This window comes from Callorhinus ursinus, unplaced genomic scaffold (assembly GCF_003265705.2).
Source record: "Callorhinus ursinus isolate GAN/ISIS: 27379988/994484 unplaced genomic scaffold, GSC_fseal_2.0 scaffold2, whole genome shotgun sequence".
Lineage (NCBI taxonomy): Eukaryota > Metazoa > Chordata > Mammalia > Carnivora > Otariidae > Callorhinus > Callorhinus ursinus.
The window spans coordinates 79,431,900-79,452,915 of NW_027397064.1; the positions used below are offsets into that span (position 1 = coordinate 79,431,900).

General features: G+C 36.2%; 2 protein-coding genes across 13 annotated transcripts in view; one reads left to right on the forward strand and one right to left on the reverse strand.

The window, feature by feature from the left end:
• MBD5 (methyl-CpG binding domain protein 5) overlaps nucleotides 1-3,095 on the reverse strand; it is a 459,856-nt gene extending 456,761 nt beyond the window's left edge. For 7 of the 8 annotated variants that reach the window (XR_012375710.1, XR_012375707.1, XM_073884226.1 and 4 more), the window contains exon 1: nucleotides 2,457-2,590. The gene's annotated coding sequence lies outside the window, so the exon portion shown is untranslated. Of the gene's footprint in view, nucleotides 1-2,456; nucleotides 2,591-3,072 lie in introns of those variants that run through there. The other variant, XM_073884217.1, reaches the window with a different exon arrangement.
• The window catches only part of ORC4 (origin recognition complex subunit 4), a 96,340-nt gene continuing 77,739 nt past the window's right edge, over nucleotides 2,416-21,016 (forward strand). For 3 of the 5 annotated variants that reach the window (XM_073884281.1, XM_025856256.2, XM_025856247.2), the window contains exon 1: nucleotides 3,370-3,509. The gene's annotated coding sequence lies outside the window, so the exon portion shown is untranslated. Of the gene's footprint in view, nucleotides 2,515-3,369; nucleotides 3,510-7,893; nucleotides 8,069-21,016 lie in introns of those variants that run through there. The other 2 variants (XM_025856276.2, XM_073884294.1) reach the window with 2 other exon arrangements.

Sequence of the window (21,016 nt, forward strand, 5' to 3'; positions counted from 1 at the left end):
ACACAAAACTGAATGAGTTTCATTTCTGACAAAAGACAATGAGGTGGTATAGCACAGAGAATGTTAAGAGACCTAAGTTCTCTGGTCCACACTCTGCTCACTTAAGAGGCCTTGGAAACTAGGCAAGTTCCTCAAGCTCTCTGAAATTCAGCATTATGTTAAATGAAGAGCTGGATAAAGTGACCTCCAAGATATCACATAGATGAAAATTACAATCCTAAAATGTATTAAAATTTAAAAAATAAGCCATAATAAAAAAAGTTTTCTAAATATAAATCATTATCCAACTTAGAAGAAGTCTGGAGTTCTCAAACCATACAGACTTACCCTAGGACTGGTGGGATAAAGGAATGTTTTCAAAAGAAAAGCAGACATAAATTAAGTAAAGGTATTATACTCAAGCCTGTAAATTTTCACTCAGCTGCCGACGGGCAACTACCATCCAATTATATACACAATTTGCTGTCCTTAAAATTGATTTCTTCACTAAGTTCTACTTTCTCCCTCTTATGATAATGTTGTTGAAGAATTAGGGTGAGGACGAGAAATCCTAGGTAGACCTGAAATAGTAGCATTGATGTTGGGAGAAAAACTTGAACTTGACACAGATTTCTGCTGAAGTGCACCAATTACACCTCAGAGAAAGGTAAGGAACTGTTCAAATTGATGACAGAAAGGAGGGGAAACTAGACCATATTGTTTACTGCTACACAGCTTTTTTCCCCTGTGTCTAAATGTCTACTTTTGCACACATTAATGAAAATTTTACAGAACAAGTTTCTACATTTGCAGTGCGTTTCTGCCACTAAAATAGAAGCACATTATGTTTCGGCTTTACCATCAAAAAATAAAAAATTAAAAGTATTACCATGTTTTAATAATATTTATGTCAATTATCCATCTAGATTTATTTTTCTTCAATCTTTTCTATTTGATCAAACTGCTGTTTTCATACTACCAGTCTGATCATAAAATTGCTGCTTTACAGAAGAATATTTTTTGCTGACATAAATTATGGGATCAGAGATACCAATGCAGTTACAAAAAAGGGTGTGTGTGAGAGAGAGAGAGAGAGAGAGAGAGAGAGAGAGAGTGGTGTGTGTGAGAGAGTGTATATATGAATGTGTGCATCCATCTTCAAGGAAAGGATAAAGAAATGTATGTATGAAACAAAATGCCACTTTCCAATGTAAGCCCTAGTAAAAGGCCTACATTGGAAAAATACTTCCTAGCATTTGTGAAATAAAATACAGCACTGAATTTGAAAGCCATAGTGATTTTTATGAAGACCTTATTCTATAAACCTAAACCCGGATTTATCTTTCAATTCATGTCTAACTACAATGAATATACTAACTACGACTTCATGATTTGACTCATGAAAATATATTTTAGAAATGTCTCCTTTTACGTACAGTGAGCAATTTGGTTCAGTACCCCAAGAGATGAAAAACTCATCTCAATTTACAACACAAAATAAATAATTCAGTTAAAACTGAAAGTGGTACCAATCCAGCAAACTACTGATGGAGAGGTTTGGCCTTCCATGAAGCCAGAACAACATAAAGTTTTCAATGGGGATTACTTGTTCAGACAAGTTACAAAGGTTAGAAAAATACCCAGATTAATTAGAAAATAGCTAATATTCTCGTCTTGTGGAAAATAAATATCAAGAATAAATATCTGTAGGAAGAGATAATACCGGTGGTATTTAAACTTTGCGCATTTTAAGCTTTGAACTTTACATGCTGATGTATGAAACAAACATTTAACAAAACAAGCAGTAATACAAGTCAAAACCTAACCAAAGGCCTCTATCAACTAAAAATTTGAAATTTCCCATGCAAGTCAGACACAACAACAAAAAAAGGAAAATTAAACCCAGAAAGCAAAAACCAATCAAGTCTGTTCCAACACTGAAGTCAATTTCCAAATCACATACAGAATCAAAAAGGGGAAAACACTCAGGTCTACAAATGGATAAGCAGTTCCAATACAATCCAGATCCCGACATTTTCCCACTCAGAAACAAATGCAGTGGAGCTTTTCCTGGGGAAAAAGGAAAAAAGCTCTCCAAACGAATTTTTTCAAGTGACATCTAGAAAGTGTGCCTCTTTCTGTCTCTTTCCCTGGCGCCTCATTGGAGGAAGGAGGGGGTTGTTTTTGTATTCTCCCCCACTGGAGCAAGACACAATCAGATGTTAGCTGGAGAAGAGAAACCACTTTTGACAACAGCAAATAAAAATAAAAGTGCCCTTCCTCCTCTGACAGGATGGGCACCCACCTCACACACCCCTCCCCACTCCAACCCCCCCTTCCCCCCCCCCCCCCCCCACCCCAGCACCACCCCCTCCTCACCCCGGAGCTCCACTGCGTATGTGGTTTGGTGCTACTGCTGCCCCGGAGTTAAAGTCAGAGCCAGAGGAAGGCAATGAAGCCCCAACAGACACACTTACCTTTCCTGCCCCCCACTTTTGAGTGCCTTCCCTGGAGCTGTGGAGGATGACACAAAGGGTAATAAAGGGGGGGGGGAGTGGAGGAGGAGGCGGCGAAGGAGGAGGAGAGCTGGGGAAGTGGCTGCTCCTGGGTGTAGTGAGATGTCTCCAGCCAGGGCCAAGCAGCAGCAGCAGCAGTAGCAGCGGCAGCAGCAGCAGCAGAGAAGGGTCTGTGTTGCTAAGAGGCTTTTGGTCTCTTTCTCTCCTCCTCTCACGGCCAGAGAGGAGGAGGGTGGAGGGGGCTCGGGAGGGAGGCTAGTGGAGGGGTGAGGGGGTAGGAGTCGTGGATGGGGGTTTTCGAAGAAGAAGAAACTCCTTCTTCTCTCTCAGGCTCAATCCCCCTCTCAGGTCTCAGGGCTGGAGGGTGGGGGAAGGAACTCAGCCGCCTTCCCCCCACCCCCCTCAATTCAAGGTTGAAGTGGGGTAAAATTAGTGTCCTGTCCCTTTAAAAATAGAAATAAAAGGTGCCCCCCCTCTGCCACTGCCTCTCTCTTCATCATCAGCTGCTGCTGCTGCGGGGGTTTCCTTGTGGGGGGGGGGAGGGGGGGTTCGGGTAGAAGAGACGGGAGGCACTCACTGCGCATGCCCCTCCCTGACGGGAGGCTGGTTGGTTGAAGGCAGGAGGAGGGGGAGGGGAGGAAATGATACGGTTTCCCAGAAGGCTCCGAGGCACTTGCGACCCGGAAGACATTGTAGCAGGGGGTAGAGGGGCGGGGGCGGGGAGTAGGAGGAAGTCGCTACTCTTTAACACCCCCTGCCCCTCCTCTCTCCTAAGGGAAAGTGGAGGAACGGAAGTGGGCGGGGACGGAGACGCATGTAGGTCACGTGTTGGGGCGGGAGTGGGGCGGGGTGGGAGACGCGGTGCGTGCGCGGGGAATGCCGGGAGTAGTGGTGTACCGTTGGTCGTAGCAGGTGAAGCTGAGCCGACTACGCGGCGAGCGGCGCCTGTGAAGCGATTCCTGTGGTCGCCAAATTCATACTCTGCCCTGCTAAGGGCGGACTTTTCTGTGAGAGGTAACATGGGGTAGGCTGGCCTCAAAACGAAGGCCAAGGTCGCCAGGACGAAAGGCGAATCGAAAAGAATGAGAACGGAAGGTTGCGGAGACTGGGAATGCGGGAAGAGGGCAGGCTCGTCTAGGCCAGGCAGGCCAGAAACCAGGCAGGCCCCTTCTATCTCGTGGGCTTCCTGTGAGGCTGCCGACAAATCCCTGAAGTCTGCAGGGATTCCTCAAGAGAGTAGATCTCTGGTGGGGTGTTGACTGCACCCGGTCTTGGGGGGGAATTTGATGATCACGCTTCTAAAGAGAAACGGGATCAGAGATGACTCTGTTGACTGTTCAGCTCAGAGCAGGGGGAGAGAAAAGCTCCATGTGTGAATTTTGACAACTTCTGGCAATGGATGCATTACTTGCATTGGGTATTATGACCATCATTCCTTACTTTGCTATGCTCCCTGGAATTCTGGAGTGGTTTTGGGGAGGAGGGAGCAAGCTGAGAAGTCCTGAATGGAATTTGCCTCCCGTATCTTGGCGTTGTTGATGCAACACAACGCCTATGCTTGTTCTCAAAAAGGGATATGGGATTGTGTACTCCTTGATGTTGTACGGTTTATAGAGAAGGGACATAAAATTTTCCTTTTCTGTAGTGTACATTAGAGATTTTTAAATGGATATTTTGTTTTAAGTTTCTTTGGTTACTAGTTTCGGATTTAGAGCCTCTGGTTTCTCAAATACCAACTATTTTTGCTGGAAATGTTTCCCTCATAAGATAGTAATTCCAACTATTGAAGAATTCACGAATTTACATTAGTAAGGCTTTTTTAGTAAAATATCACCATTTCTTTTTCATATTCATTTCATACAATCTTAACTAGAACCATTGCGATCTTTCAGTTACCTTTGGTAAAAGTACTTTGAAAGATTATCACCCTTTATGGTTTTTTTTAAGACCAATCATCTAAAATTCCTCATGTTTGTTGTATTGGTATTATTTAATTCTGTAATGAGTTCTTTAGGATACACTATCAAAGTTGCTACTTTTCTACATTTTACTTATGTTTTGGCAATGGACCGTATTTATACATCATTGCCTAGTGCTTCTTTCTCTGTGTGTAGTAGTCTTTTGTCAAAACGGAGTAAACATTAGACTCCTGTGCCTTAAAATTTTGTTTGTATTGCAGCTAAACATTTACCACTTTATAAAAGAAAAAAAGTTATAGCAAAGTAATTTAAGTGCCTTCGGTAACAAATTTTTTTATGTTAAGATACTAAATATGCAAAAAATGGCACAAATCATAGGTATGCAGTATAATGAATAATTACTAAGTGAACCCTCTGGTGATCGCTACCAAAGTCAAGAACTAAAACATTCTTGGCACTGGAGACCTACTCCTCCCCCCCCCCATCCATTCCTGAATATTCTCCTGCTCACCACTTCCAGAGGTTAACACTTAACTGAATTTTTAGGTAATTATTTCCTATTTTTATTTCAAGTATTTTTTTTTAACCACCAATGTTGGCATTCCTACACGATGTAGATGAATTTTGCCTGTGTTTTACCTGTATGAAAAGAATTACGGGGGCGCCTGGATGGCTCAGTTGTTTAAGCGTCTGCCTTCGGCTCAGGTCATGATCCCAGGGTCCTGGAATCAAGCTCCCTGCTCAGCGGGAAGCCTGCTTTTCCCTCTCCCACTCCCCCTGCTTGTGTTCCCTTTCTTGCTGTCTCTCTGTCAAATAAATAAATAAAATCTTTAAAAAAATTAGAAAAGAATTACACATTGTGTATGTTTCCTCTGTGGTCACCAATATTTTTTTAACCCTGTCAGTAGATTTAGCTGTAGTACATATTTTTTCATTTTTGTATGGTAATGTCTATAGTAAATGGTGTAGTAAGTTCTTTTATGAATAAACCACAATTAATTTAATTACTCTAAGATTAGTGGACATTTGGATTGTGCCCAGTTTTTAGCAGTTAAAAGCAATGCTACTATAGATGTTCTATGCATGTATTTTATGCACATAGCATGCATTTTTGGAGAGTGTAGATTATGCCAGACTTTTCCAAAATAGATATATCAATTTATTCCTACCAGCAGTGTATGATACATAACTTTTTTCTAATGTCCCACCAACAGTTGATGTTTTTCATTTTTGCCAACGTGATGAATGTGGCTTTATGTTACTGTTTTAATTTACAGTGCTCTGGTTATTAATGACTTGGAGCATTTTGTAAAAAATTTATTGGCTATTTCAATTTCTTGTTTGAAATGTCTTTTCCTATTCACAATGTTTCTTTTGGGTTGTCGATGTTTTACTTAAAGATTAGACCAGTGTGGCAAATATTTTCTCTGTGCTTGGAGCATTTCTTGCATCCTCAGTGATTTTATCTTCATTTCATTCCTTACTGGCTTATATGCTATTAGCATTATTTTAAATCTTTGTAATTTTAACTCAAAGGAAGAGGTTCTATACTTGTGCTACCCAATACTGTTAGCCCGCTTGTGGCTGGCCGTGGACCACTTGAAATGTGCTTAGTATTGCTGAGGAACTGAATTTTTAGTTTTATGTAGTGTTAATTTAAATTTGAAAATTGATAACTTGATTCAGTTGTTGAAAAACCCTTAAGTATGTCTGGAACAACTTGGGTATGTAAATGTTCCTTTCAGCTTGAAACTATAAAAATAAAGATCAAGTATTTCTGATGACGATTTAGCATCTGAACTGTCATGTTCTGTAAATGTCAAATACCAGATTTCTAAGACTTAGTATGAAACCAGTGTAAAATAATTCAGGTTTTTATTATGATTGCATGTTGAAACTATAATAAATTAATTTTACTTTTTTTTAATGTGGGTACTAGAAAATTTTAAATTATATATATATATGAGTGGTATTGTATTTCACTTGAACAGTACTGTTCTTACCATCAATGTTCAGTTACATATTCCTATTATTTTTACCATTTTCAGTCTTCATTAATTTTTCCATCTCTGAATTTTCTTTAAAGAACTTTTTATAGAATTTTTTTAAGATCTTTTAATATACTGTTTAGAATATCTTTACTACAGATGTACTGACGATCAGTTTCTTAATTTTTTGCTTACCTTACAGTGTCTTGTTTCATCTTCAATCTTGAAGAATGTTTTGGGTCTTTTAAATTGTAGATTGTGATTGTTTGTCGGAATCTTGAAGATAATGTTCCACTGTGGGTTTTTTGCTTTTTGATTTATTTTTTTGGCTTCCATTAGTGATTTGAGAAGTCAGCTGTCAATCTAATACTTGCTGCTTTGAAAGAAATCTCTAAAAAAATGTTTTCTTTGTCTTAAGTTTTCTGCTACTTTATGATGTTTTGTATAGAATTCTTTTTCCTGTTTTGGGTAAACTGAGATGCTTGAATCTCTGGGTCAGTGGGTTTTTAAGAAGTAAGTCACCCCAGTTCTTCCTGTTTGTAGCTACTTGCTAAAAAATTACAGTTGTGGCTTTTATTTTTATTATTCATAATTTGTTTTTGACTGATAATTTCAGTTTCTTAATTTTTTAAGGGTCTGTTTCTGCTGGTTCATGATTTTTTTCTTGTGTGCCTACATGCTAGTTATTGGATTTGAAAAATTATAGGATTTTTTAAGTCTTAGGATAATGGTATATTTTTCAAGAAGCCATGTTTTCCTAGGAAAGATGATTAAGCATGCTACCAGTCCCAAGTCACTTAGTTCATGTTCAAAACTTACTGTTTTATATATATATGAATCTATAAAACATATATTTGTATTTATACACACACATACACATACACATGACATTAAGCAGGGCTACAAGTCATGAGTTGTATGAGTTCTATTTTACATCTGGTTCTCCCTGACCTGATGATTTTGCCTTTAGGATCTCAGCTTAATTTGGGTGATGATTTATTTGCATCCCACTTTTGGTCGATCCTGTGTTTTGATTTTTTTCCCTCATAGCCCAGGAAATCTACCAGCAGCTCAGCCTTTCTTCTATTTTCTCAGCTTTTTCTTCTGGAAAGGTAAAAGGCCTCAGGAAGAAGTAACTGAGTATAGGGTTTATTTTTCTGGTTTACTTTCTAGATTTTGGTGTGCAATTTCATACTGCTTTATTTGTGAAGAATTTTTTGTTGGTTTCAGCGGGATTGATCTGATCAGCCATTACCATAAATAGAACCCTTATCCTCTTTTTTTCCTTTTAAAAAATTTTTGAGAATTGATTTCAAGAGCTTTCTACTTCCAACCAAACTTGTGTGTTTTAACTTAAGTCATACATTAGTTTAAAAAATTTTAAATCACATAAGGCTCTATAGCATAATAATCCAAGTTAATTAGAATTTATTTTTTTGAAGGTTTTTATGTATTTATTTTGGAGAGAGAGCGCATGTGCATGCAAGTGGGGGGAGGGGCAGAGGGAGAGAGAGAGAGAGAGAGAGAGAAATTCAGGCATACTCCCTGCTTGTGGGGAGCCCTAGGCAGGGCTCAATCTAACAACCCTGAGATCATGACCTGAGCTGCAATCAAGAGTCAGACACTTAACCACCTGAGCCATCCAGGCGCCCCCGCCCCCCACCAAGTTAGTTAAAATTTAGAAAATAGTTTCAAGCAGATTTTGAGTTAATAGTCTAAAATGTAAAAGAACACGTTCTTGAAATATTAACTACTTCTACATGGCTAATTAAAAACAGCTTACGTTTATTTATCACAAGTTTAATTCTCCAGAATGTGGCCCACCAGAGTTGTACCATGGTGGACTGAAATGGTTGGGCCTTTATCCTCACATCTTGCTAAGCCCCAGGAAGGGTGTGATGTTGGACAGGGTGGCTCTTAAAGCCCCCATTTCCCCATCTCTAGAGGTAAACACTTTTTAAACTTTTTTTGGCTGATTGTTTTGGTATTTAACTCCGTATTTCCAAGTAACATATGCTACCACTTGATTTTTCCATTTTAGTCATTATCTATCGGTTGACGTCCTCTATGGGTGGTGTAAATTTAGGCTTTTCCCCCAAATACCCAAGCCCTCCCCCCATCATTCCAGTGATACCTTAGTTTTTGGTAGATAAAGATTCTATGTTTGTATAGCTTCTCAATATTTATCAATTCAGTTCTAAAAAATCTGCATGTTGTCAGCATCTCTCCATAGGTTCAGAAGTGTATGTGTGTGTATATATGTACATGTACACGTATATATACATATACGTGTATATGTGTATATATATATTTTTTTTTTACTTAGTTTAACCATCTTTGAGAAAATTTCTCCTAGGACATTCTGATCTCCAGTTTAGGGGCTGCTTGATATGGTTGCCCCTGCAACCTCTCTCTGTCTAATTATGGATCCTCTCCTATATCCCATGTAATTCTTTGCTTGTGTTAATGTTTGCATCTCTGAATTTTCTTTGGGGATCTTTTTTCTTTTGTTTGAGTACATGCTTTAGAATTTCTTTAATATAGGTTATCATTAAAGAGTTAATTGTTATCTATTAAGGTTAATGTTATCCTCATTTTGTTTGGTCACAATCTCCAGTAGCTAAATGGCAAATGTTTTGAGGTGTTATGTACCTCTAAATGTTTTTAGATTACCCTAACTTAGTTTGAGTGTAGGATTCTAAGTTGGAAATGGTTTTCTTCAGAATTGTGAAGGAATCCTTAGTGTTTCATATAAAATCTGAAGTCATATTTTCAACAATTTGCATTTCACTTTTTTCTTCCCAGTGGAGCTCCTACACCCTTTTTGTTTGAAGCTTATAGAACGTTCTCTTTGTTGTACCTAGTGTTCTGAAATGTCACAGTGATGTGGAGTTATGAGTCTATAGGCATCCACTTTGCTGTGCATTTCATGGGTTATTTCTGTCTGGCAACTTGTAGTCCTTAGCTCTGAGAAAGTTTCTGATACTTCTATGTAATTTCCTTGCTTGTGTTTTTGGTTCTGAAATTGCAATTAGACATTATATTTTTAGATTATTTCTTTTCTCACATATTTGATCATTTGCCAGTCTTTTTGTTTTAGTTTCTTGAAAACTTACTTGATTTTTTAAACATTTGAGACTTTAATTTCTGTTGTTATGGTTTTAATTTCCAATACTTTTTTTGATCTCTGCATTTTTTAAATGGCATCCTGATATTTTCCTTTATGAATTTAATTAAAGTTACATTTTGAAATTTATTTCTCCCTGCTTACTCTCTTTTCTCCCAAGTTATCCTTTCTGTTAGGATGTTTTAAAGGCTTTCATCTTAGAGGCTTTCCTCAGCTATCGTGTGATCCTTTGTTGTGTGTTCAAATTTATGTAAAGGGCATTAAGAAGCTATTTCATGCTCTGTGAATTTGGCTGAGGCTTGCTAGATATTAATGGATCTCCCTGTGGAAAGATTTGGCCGGAGCATATTTGGTGGGGGAACCCTGATATCCACTTTTTTGGTGTTATTTGCAAGCCTTTTCTCTTGGGCTAACAAGAGCCCGGTGAAAACAATTTTCCAGTCTTTTGCGTCTTAAGTCAGTGGTTCTCAGCTGTGACACTATGCCCCCCCACGAGACATTTGGCAATGTCCAGAAACATACGTGATTATTAAGGGTGAAATGCTATTGAAAATTGGTGGATAGAGGCTGCAGTTGTTATTGAATATCCTATAATGCATAGGACAGCCACCCACAACAAAGAATTAGTTCAAAATGTCATTAATGTCTGTTATGAGAAACCTTGTGCATGGCATAAGCCTGGTTGCCAGTGCTTTGAGAACCAGGTCAAAACAGCACAAGAATCACAACATTTGATTTTGTTTTAAAATATTTTATTTATTTATTTACTTTAGTGGTGGAGAGAGTGAGCGAGCGAGGCAGTGGGAGCGAGCGGGGCAGTGGGAGGGGAGAGGGACAAGCAGACTCCACGCACAGAGCTCTACATGGGGCTCCTTCCCACGACCCTGAGATCATGACCTGAGCTGAAATCCAGAATCAGCCATTTAACCAGCTGAGCCACCCAGGCACCCCTGATTTTTTTTTATGATACCCTCATTTTCTGCTGTGCATGGTATTCCCCAATGTAGAGTTCTTCTGTGTTACTCTATAGAACCTTGTCTTCTGTTGGAGTGGGATAGAGGCCTCCATTTAATTTTAACTATTTCAGCACTTCAGTTTTTTGAAGATGAATTTTAGCCCAAATTAAAATACTGGTGGTTATTAAGTGACCTTGTTGTTATGTGTTTATCTTATCTGAACAGGATTGGCCGATGAGACTATGTTTTATGAAATGCTTAAATTGGAAAATGAGATATAAGTTGAACATTATAAATTAGGAGGTAGGGGCACCTGGGTGGCTCAGTTGGTTAATCGACTGCCTTCGGCTCAGGTCATGATCCTGGAGTCCCGGGATCGAGTCCCACATCGGGCTCCCTGCTGAGCAGGGAGTCTGCTTCTCCCTCTGAACCTCTTGCCTCTCATGCTCTCTATCTCTCATTCTCTCTCTCTCTCAAATAAATAAATAAAATCTTTAAAAAAAATAAATTAGGAGGTAGATGAAACCTGGAATTGACAGTTTTTCCCCTTCTATTTCAGTCTTATTCCCCCTCTTCACTCCAGATCCTTTCCTAGGTGCTTATCCTCAAAGAAGCATCTCTTGGGGTTGCTAGTTTTTCCTCTCTTTTTCCCCTTAATATCACATCCTTTTCTCAATGTCCCTTCTTATCTTCAGTAAAAACACAATAAAATCTTAGATATTTTACTGCTTCTTTGATTAACATGGCAATGAAATGCCTATGAAGTTTTGACCAAAAGATTGAGATCAGATTTGACAATATTAAAGGTCTAAGTGTGTTAGCTTTTCTTTTGGTGCACATGTACATTTTCACTTTCTCCCATATGCTTTCATCTGGACACCATTATAAGAATACACATTTTTAATATAGATGACCTAGAAATGTCAACTTATATTGTTTTCTTAAAATAATCACTTCTAGGTTTGTGTATGTCTTAGTTACTTTACAATGATTAAAAACCAAAAATATTTCCTCTAAAAGCTGTGTTGGAACTAATAGCCATTAGACCTCTTGTTTGAATCATGTCTAATGTGATATATATAGCACCACTCTGATTGATGGTGGGCATCATGTATTAAAAATTTATATTGAAACAAATTTTGTATGTGACATATGTTTAGAAGCTAAAATACAATGTTTAGTGTCACAGCACTGATAACTTTATATAGTCAAATTATATATTAGTTATGTTCCTGAATAGTGCCATGATCAGTGTTGACAAGAATGAATAAAATACAAAAATTTTTCTTATTTTCATATATAAGTATTCTTACTTTCATATGTAAATATTCTATTCTGATTTCTTTAAGAACAAAAACAAACAGATGAATTAGTTTTAAAATATTTTTAAAGTAGTTAATATTTTCTTTGAATTACCATTATTGTTTTGCAAACATTCTCATAGGGTCATATTCTCCCAAAGCAGATTTTGCCCATATATTGTATTTTACAGAGATTTTTACTTCATTTTATAGGTTGCTTGTTTTACTGACTTGAAAGTGACTGCCTTTTGTACTTAACATTTCATTTTCACAAATCTTCCATAAGTTTGTGTTCCCACCTGGATTTTTCACAAATTGTCATTAAAAAGAGTAGAGTTTTTGGGTCTATATTTTCCCATGTGTTTTGGGATCACCATAGTTGACAGCAGAGAAAAGTGAAGATTGTGACTTTGCACTTTGCTCCATCCTTTTTTTTTTTTTTCCATTTTGGATTTTTAAGTTAATGGATTCATTTTTTAGAGCAATTTTAGGTTTTACAGAAAAATTGATGTGATAATACAACAAATTCCCATATATTCCTACTGGCCTAGCTCCCCTACTATTAACCTAGTTTACCTTATTGTTAACATCTTTCCTGGAGTGGTATATTTATTGCAGTTGATAAACCAGTATTGATACATTATCATTAAGGAGAATTCATAGTTCTTTGTATATTTTGGATACCAGTCTTTTATCATATATGTGTTTTGCAAATATTTTTTTCTGTCTGTGGCTTGTCTTCTCTTAACAGTGTCTTATGCAGGGCAAAAGTTTTTAATTTAAATAAAATTCAGTTTATCAGTGTTTTCTTTCCTGGATTGTGCTTTTGATGTTGTATCTAAAAATTCATTGCCAGGGACACCTGAGTGGCTCAGTCAGTTAAGCTTCTGATTCAATTTCAGCTCAGGTCTTGATCTCAAGGTCATGAGTTCAAGCCCCGCACTGGAGCCCAGCCTGGAGCCTACTTAAAAAAAGAATTAAAAAAATCATTGCCAAACCCAAAGTAACATAGATTTTTTTTCCCTATATTCCTTTTTAGAAGTTACACAGCTTTACACTTAATGTATAGGTCTTTTATCCATTTAGTGTTAATTTTTGTGAAAGTTTTAAGTTCTTTGTCAACTTAGTTTTTTGCCCACATATCTTCACTTGTTCCACTACCATTAGACTTTATTTGTTAAATTATCATTTCTTCTTTGTCAAAGATATTTATGTGCGTCTATATCTGGCTCTGGCTTTCTATTATGTTCCATTTATTTATTTTTCTGTTCTTTCACCATTGCCACACTATGCAGTTGACCCTTGAACAACCCAGGTTGCAACCCCCTGTACAGTTCAAAATGAGTGTATAACCTTTAATCTGCCCCCCCTACTGATAGCCTACTGTTGACTGGAAACCTTACCTATAACATAAGCAGTTGCTAACATATATTTTGTAATATATGCTGTATTCTTTAATCTAGAGAAAAGAAAGTGTTATTAAGAATATCATAAGGAAGAAAAAATACATTTACAGTACTGTACTGTATATATTTAAAAAAAGTGTATAAATGGACCCACACAGTTCAAACTCTTGTTCAAAGGTCACTTGTATAGATTAGCCTAGCTTTATAGTAAGTATTGTAGTGGGGTAGTTTCCAACCTCAAACTTTGTTCTGGTTCAATATTGTGTTGGCTCTTGAGTGTCTTTTTCCTTTCCATGTAAACCTTAAATCAGTTTATCATATCCACAGAATAACTTTAGGATTTTGATTTGGATTTCATTGAGTTTATAGATCAAGTTTGTAAGAACTGACATAATACTGAGTCTTCTTATGCATGTGAATGGAATATCTGTGCATTTATTTAGATCCTCTTTGATTTTCTTTTATCAGAGTTTTAGAGTTTTCCTTATGTAGATCTTGTATGTTGTTAGATTTTTATGTAAGTTTTTTGTGGGGGTTTTCTTTTTTGGTACTAATATAAATGGTACTGTGTTTTTAATTTCAAATTCCAGTGCATTATTGGTGTGTAAGAAAGCAGTGACATTGGTATATTAACTTTGTATCTTGCAGCTTTGCTTCAATAGTTTGTGTGTATGTATTCTTTGGGATTTTCTACATACATGATCTTGTCATCTGCAAACAGTTTTCTTTCTCCCTATCTGTATACCTTTTATTTCCTTTTCTTGTCTTACTGCATTAGCTAAGGTTTCAAGTAACATTTTGAATACCAGTGGTGATCCTTGTTCTTGATCTGATTGGGAAAGCATGTAGTTTCTCACTATTAAAAGTGGTGTTAACTGTAGATTTTTTTTTTTAGATGTTTTTTCCATTGAAGAAGTTCCCTTCTATTCCTAGTGTTTTTGTTTTTGTTTTTGTTTTTTTTGTTTTTGAGAGAGACAGATACCGTGCACAAGCGTGCATGGCGTGCACGAGCAGAGAGGGATGGCATGCACGAGCAGAGAGGGGGGCAGAGGAAGAGGGAGAGAGAGAATCTTCAGCAGGCTTCACTTCCAGCCTAAAGCCAGATGCTGGGCTCAGTCTCATAACCCTGAGATCATGACCTGAGCTGAAATCAAGAGTTGGTTGCTTACCTGACTGAGCCATCCAGGTGTCCCAATTCCTAGTGTAGTTTTGAATGGGTTTTAGATTTTGTGAAATGTTTTTTCTGCATCTCTTGATAAAATGTTATTCTTTTATCTTGTTGCTGTTAACGGATTATATCACTTGCTTTAGGAATGGTCAATGAGCCTTGCATACCTGGAATGAATCCCACTTAATTTTTTGTGTATAATTATTTTTATATATTGTTTGATTGAATTTGTTAATTTTTTGTTGAGAATTCTTGCATCTGTATTTATGAAAGATAATGGTATATAGTTTTCCTTTCTTGTAATGTCATTGTCTGGTTTTCTTATTAGGGTAATGCTTAGCTCATACAATGAATTAGAATGTATTCCTTCATCCTTATTTCCTGAAAGAGACTTGGTATCATTTGTAAAGAATTGATATATCTTCCTTAAATGTTTGGTAGAGTTTACCAGTGGACCTATCTGGGCCTGATGATTTCTGTTTTGGAAGGTTATTTACTGATTCACTTTCTTTAATACATATAAATGTATTCAGATTATCTGTTTTTTTTTCTTTTATATATTTTGTTTCATTGTATCTTTCAAAGAATAGGTTCATTTCATCATGGTATCAAATTTGTGGGCATAGTTCATAATTTTCTCTTATCATCTTCATGTTTATAGGGTCAGTACTGATGGTGTTGCTTTCATTTCTGATATTAGTCATTTGTGTCTTTGTAAAATCTTTTGTTCTTAGCCTGGCAAGATGTTAATAAATTTTAAATTTAAACTGGGCCAGGTACATTGTTGATTTTCCTGATTGATTTGTACTCTAATTTGTATTATTTCTTTTTCATAGTTTGGGTTGAATTTGCTTTTCTTTTTCTAGTTTCCTAAGGTAGAAACTTAGATTACTGATTTTTTTAGGTGTTTTTTCTATTCTAATATGTGTTCAGTGCTATAAGATGTCCTCTAAGGACTGCTTTTGCTGCATCTCTTATATTTGGTTGAGTTCTATATGCATTTTCATTTCCTTCCCAGTTTTTATTTTTCTTGATTTTTCTTCTTTGGCCCATGTGTTATTTAGAAGTGTGTTGTTTAGTCTCTGTGTTATGGGATTTTCTTGGTATCTTTCTATTATTTGTTTCTAGTTTAATTTCATCATGCTGTTAGAGCATACTTTATATGATTTCTATTCTTTCAAATGTGAGGTGTATTTTATGGCTCAGAATGTGGTCTTCATTGGTGAATGTGCCATGTGAGCTTGAGAGGAATGTGTATTCTGTTCTTGTTGAATGCAGTATTCTATAAATACCAATTAGATCCATTAGACTGATGGTCCTGTCCAATTCAGGCATGTCTTTCCTGATTTTCTATCGATTACCAATAGAGGGATATTGATATCTCCAAGTATGAGAGTAATTCATCAATTTCTTCTTGCATTTCTATCACTTTTTTATTTTGTGTGTTTTGACTCTCTGTTAGGCATGCACACATTAAGTATTGTTAATATCTTGTGGCTGAATTAACTCCTTTATCCTTTACCCTTTATTTTTGATATGTCTGCCTGCTTTGAAATTTGTTCTGTCCAAAATTAGTGTAGCTTCTTCAGCTTTCTTTTGATTAGTGTATATCTTTATCTGTCTCTGTATTTTCATCTGTTTTGTTATATTTAAAGTAGGTTTCTTGGAGACTACATATAATTGGGTCTTGTTTTTTTTACCCACTCTGACAGTCTCTTTTTGTTGTATTTACTTTGACCAGTGATATTTAAAGTCCTTACTGACATGGTTGGATTAATAGCTACCAGATTTATTGCTGTTTTCCCTTTGTTGCCCTTGTTCTTTGTTTCTTTTTTTGTCCTCCACTCTTTTTCTGCCTTCTCTTGTTTTGAGCATTTTACATCATTCAGGGCTTTTCTCTCTCTCTTTCTCTCCTCAGGCTAAAAATTATACTTTTTTATTTCTCTCAGTGGTTGTTGTAGAGTTTGCAGTGTACATGTATGAGCAATCCAAACCCATTTTCAAAAAACACTACACCATTTAATGGTTAGTACAAGTACCATGTAACAGGGTATTTGTAATTTCTTACTCCTATTCCTTATGACATTTTTTTCCTTAGTCATTTCTATACTGTTAAGCATATCAAAATATTCTTTATTTCTCTTTTAGTGTTTTTTTATTTTTGGTATTTCCTTTTGATTCGTTCTTAGAAATTTTACTTTGCTTAAAATGTCCATCGGTAATTGCAGGTTACCTGCTTCTTCCATTAAAGTCCTTAACATATTAGTCATAGTTGTTTTATACTCCCAGTCTGTTAATTCTAAAATCTTTGTCACATCTGAGTCTCATTCTGTCTCTTCAAGCCATGTTTTTTTTTCCTTTTAGTATGTCTTGTAACATTATGTTGAAAACCAGAAATGATGTACTGTATATAAAGAACTGAGGTAAATGGGAGATTTTTGTGTTTATTCAGCTTAAAGTTAGGCCATGTTTATTTTCTGTACCCATAGGTGTCAGAAGCTAAAATTTCCTCGTGTGTTTTTGTTTTTGTTTCTATCGTTTTCTTTGGAATTCCCTAGAGATTTCATAAACAGGATCTGAGAATTGTTCTTTTCACTTGTAAACCGCTGCTTTAATACAGGAGCCCTGTTAATGTGGTAGTAAGATGTTGGGGGAAGGGAAGCATTATAAATTCCAATAATTATGTTTCAGTTTTGTTTTGTGTGTTAGAGAGTCTGTGCCCCTGGACTATGACCTTTACAGGTACTTCTCAGCTTCCCCCCACCATAGATACACATTACCCCTTTTAGGTGAGTCAGGAAGGCAAGAAGGGGCTGGAGTTGAGTATTTCCCTTCCCCAGGTCAGTTTGACTCTGGTGAAATAACTTGCTTTGTGGGCAAACCTTGTTAAGGAGAACAGAATGCTCTAGATGTATTTCAGTTTGACTGTTTTTCCCTTATCCCTGTTGAAACAGGAGGGAATTTTTTTTTGATCCTTGTTGCAAACCTAGTAGGGTTCCTGGAGGTAAAACTCAGAAAAGTGTGGAGTCTTCTCTAAGACTGGGCCCTCCTGGAGTTTTTAACTCTTAATCAACATTGAGCCTCCAGCAATTTGTCTGTTGCATTTTAAGTTTTCGTGCTTTGAAACTGCCTCCAGTGCAGTATCTGTTCCTGGGCTTCTCCAATAGGCTGTGATTCTATGTGCCTTTGTATGTCTAATATTGGAAGAAACAGTTTGCCCTATGACCTTATTCTTACAGATCTAAGAAGAGTTGTTTTTTCAGTTCATTCAGGTTTTTTCTTGCTGTGAGGACAGGAGTTTCAACCTCCAAGCTCCTGAAATGCTGGACAGAAAGCCTTGATCCTTTTTGAACAAACGTCCTGTTTTTGTTGTTGATTTTAAAATTAAATTAGTCAAGATTATAGTTGAAGAGTAATTCTCTTTCATTGTGTGTGTATCATAACATAGCTTCCTACCACTGGATATTTAATTTTCCTTTTTATAATCAAAGATACATTAAACATTTTTATAGCTGGACGTTTGTGTATGTCTGAAACTATTTCTTTTGAGTAAATTCCTGGAAGTGGAATTGCAGGATTGAAATCTGTATAAAATTGAGCTTTCTAATAGTATGTGTTTGTACTGCCATTCTGTGTTGCTTCCATTATCCACAACCTCACCAATACAGAGTATTGTCTTAACTCAGGCATTTTAATTTTGTATGCCAAAAATGATATCATTTGATCTTTTTAAATTTAGTTTGAATGAGAAAGAACTACATTTTAAAGATGAAATTTACTTTGTTCTCTTCCTAAGTTTTTTTTTGTTCAAGTATAATTAACATATAGTTACTACTTTCAGGTGTATAACATGATTCAGCACTGTACCTTTCTCGTTGCTCATCAAGATAAGTATAGTCTTAATCTCCGTTATTTTACCCATTCCCCCAACCCACCTACTCTCTGGCAACCACCAGTTTGTTCTCTGTACTTGAGTTTGGTTTTTTGTCTTTTTTTCTTTGTTTTGTTTCCTAAATTCCACATATGAGTGAGGTCTTAATAGTATTTGTCTTTTTCTGATTGACTTAATTTCACTTAGTGTTATATCTTCTAGGTTCATCCACGTTGCTGCAAATGACAAAATCTCACTTTTTCTTCATGGCTGAGTGATGTTCCATTATATATGTATATATATTCCCATTTATATGTCTACCACATCTTTTTTATCCATTCGTCTGTGGGTGGACCGTTGGATTGCTTCCATATCTCGGCTATTGTAAATAATGCTGCAGTAAACATAGGGATGCATATATCTTTTTAAATTAGAGGTTTTGTATTTGGGTCAATACCTAGTTGTGCAATTACTGGATCATTTGGTAATTGTATTTTTAATTGTTTGAAGAACCTCGATACTGTTTCCACAGTGGCTGCTCCAGTTTGCATTTCCACCAGCAGTGCATGAGGGTTCCTTTTTCTCCATAACTTCTCCAATACTTGTTGTTTCTTGTGTTCTTGATTTTAGCCATTTTGACAGGTATAAAGTGAGAACTCATTGTGATTTTAATTTGCATTTCCCTGATGATTAGTGATACTGAGCATCTTTTCAGTGTTTGTTGGCCATTTGAATGTCTTTGGAAAAATGACTACTCAGGTCCTCTGCCTACTTTTTAGATTGGATTGTGTTTTTTTGGTGTTGAGTTGTGTAAGTTCTTTATATATTTTGAATATTAATCCTTTATCAGATACATCATTTGTAAATATCTTTTCCCATTTAGTAGGTTGTTGTTTAATTTTGTTGATGGTTTTCTTTGCTGTGCAAAAGCTTTTTATTTTGGTGTAATCCCACTAGTTTAATTTTGCTTTTGTTTTCCTTGCCAGAGGAGACATGTCTAGAAAAATGTTTCTATGGCCAATGTGAAAGAAATTACTGCCTGCGTTTCCTCCTAGGAATTTTATGCTTTCAGGTCTCCCATTTAGATCTTTAATCCATTTTGATCTTATTTTTGTATATTGGTGTAAAAATGTGATCCAGTTTCATTCTTTTGCGTGTAGCTGTCCAGTTTTCCCAGCACTATTTGTTGAAGAGACTGTCTTTTCCCCATTGTATACTCTTGCTTCCTTTGTCATAGATTAATTCACTCTAAAAGCATAGGTTTATTTCTAGACTTTCTATTTTGTTCTGTTGATCTTTTGTCTTTGTGCAGTATTGTTGTGGATTACTGCAGCTTTGTAGTATACCTTGAAATCTGGGAATGTAATATCTCCAGCTTTGTTGTTCTTTCTCAAAGTTGATTTGGCTATTCAGGATCTTTTTGTGATTTCCTACAAATTTTAGTATTAGTTCTAGTTTTGTGAACAATGCTATTGGTATTTTGATAGGGATTTTCAATCTGTAGAGTGCTTTGGGTAGTATGCACACATTAACAATATTAGTTCTTCCAGTTTGTGAGCATGAAATATCTTTTAATTTGTGTTGTCTTCAGTTTCTTTCATCAGTATGTTATGGTTTTCATCATAACACACTTTAACTTTATTCCCAGGTATTTTATTTATCCTGGTGTTTGTAAATAGGATTGTTTTCCTAATTTCTCTTTCTGCTGCTTCATTATTAGTGTATAGAAATGCAACAGATTTTTGTATGTTGATTTTGTATTTTCTCACTTCACTGGATTCATTTATCAGTTCCAGTTTGGCGGAGTCTTTAGGGTTTTCTATATGTAATACCATGTCATGTGCAAATAGTGAAAGTTTTACTTCTTTAACAATTTGGATACCTTTTATTTATTTTCCTCATCTGAAATCGTGAAAGTTTTACTTCTTTAACAATTTGGATACCTTTTATTTATTTTCCTCATCTGAAATCATGAAAGTTTTACTTCTTTAACAATTTGGATACCTTTTTATTTACTTTCCTTATCTGATTACTGTGGCTAGGACTTCCAGCACTATGTTGAATAAGATTGGTGAAAGTGGACTTCCTTGTCTTGTTCCTGACCTTAGAGAGGGAGGGCTCTCAGTTTTTCCCCATTGAGTATATTAGGTGTGGGTTTTTCATATATGGCTTTTATTATGTTGAGATGTGTTAAATTAAAACCTATTTTGTTAAGAGTTTTTGTCATTACTAGATGTGGTACTTTGTTAAGTGCTTTCTCTGCATCTACTGAGATGATCATATGGTTTATATCCTTTCTCTTGTCAATATGAAGTATTATGTTGATTGATTTGCAAATACTGAACCACCCTTGCATCCCTGAAATAAATCCCACCTGGTCATGGTGAATGATTTTTTTTAATGTATTGTTGGATTTGTTTTGCTATTATTTTGTTGAGGTTTTTTGTTACTGTGTCCATCGGAGAGATCAACTTGTAATTTTCTTTTTTTTGTAGTGCCTTTATTTGGTTATTCTTCTCCTTTTTGGAATAGTTTGAGAAAAATAGTATTAAGCCTTCTTTAAATGTTTGGTATGATTCACCTCTGAAGTGATCTCTTGGACTTTTTTTTTTGTTGTTAAAGAATTTATTTATTTACTTTAGAGAGAGCACATGCATGCAAGCAGGAGGAGGGGCAGAGGGAGAGAGAATCCCAACCAACTCTGCCCTTGAGTGGGGAGCCTGACACAGGGCTCCATCTCATGACCCTGAGATCATGACCTGAGTCAAAACCAAGAGTTTGATGC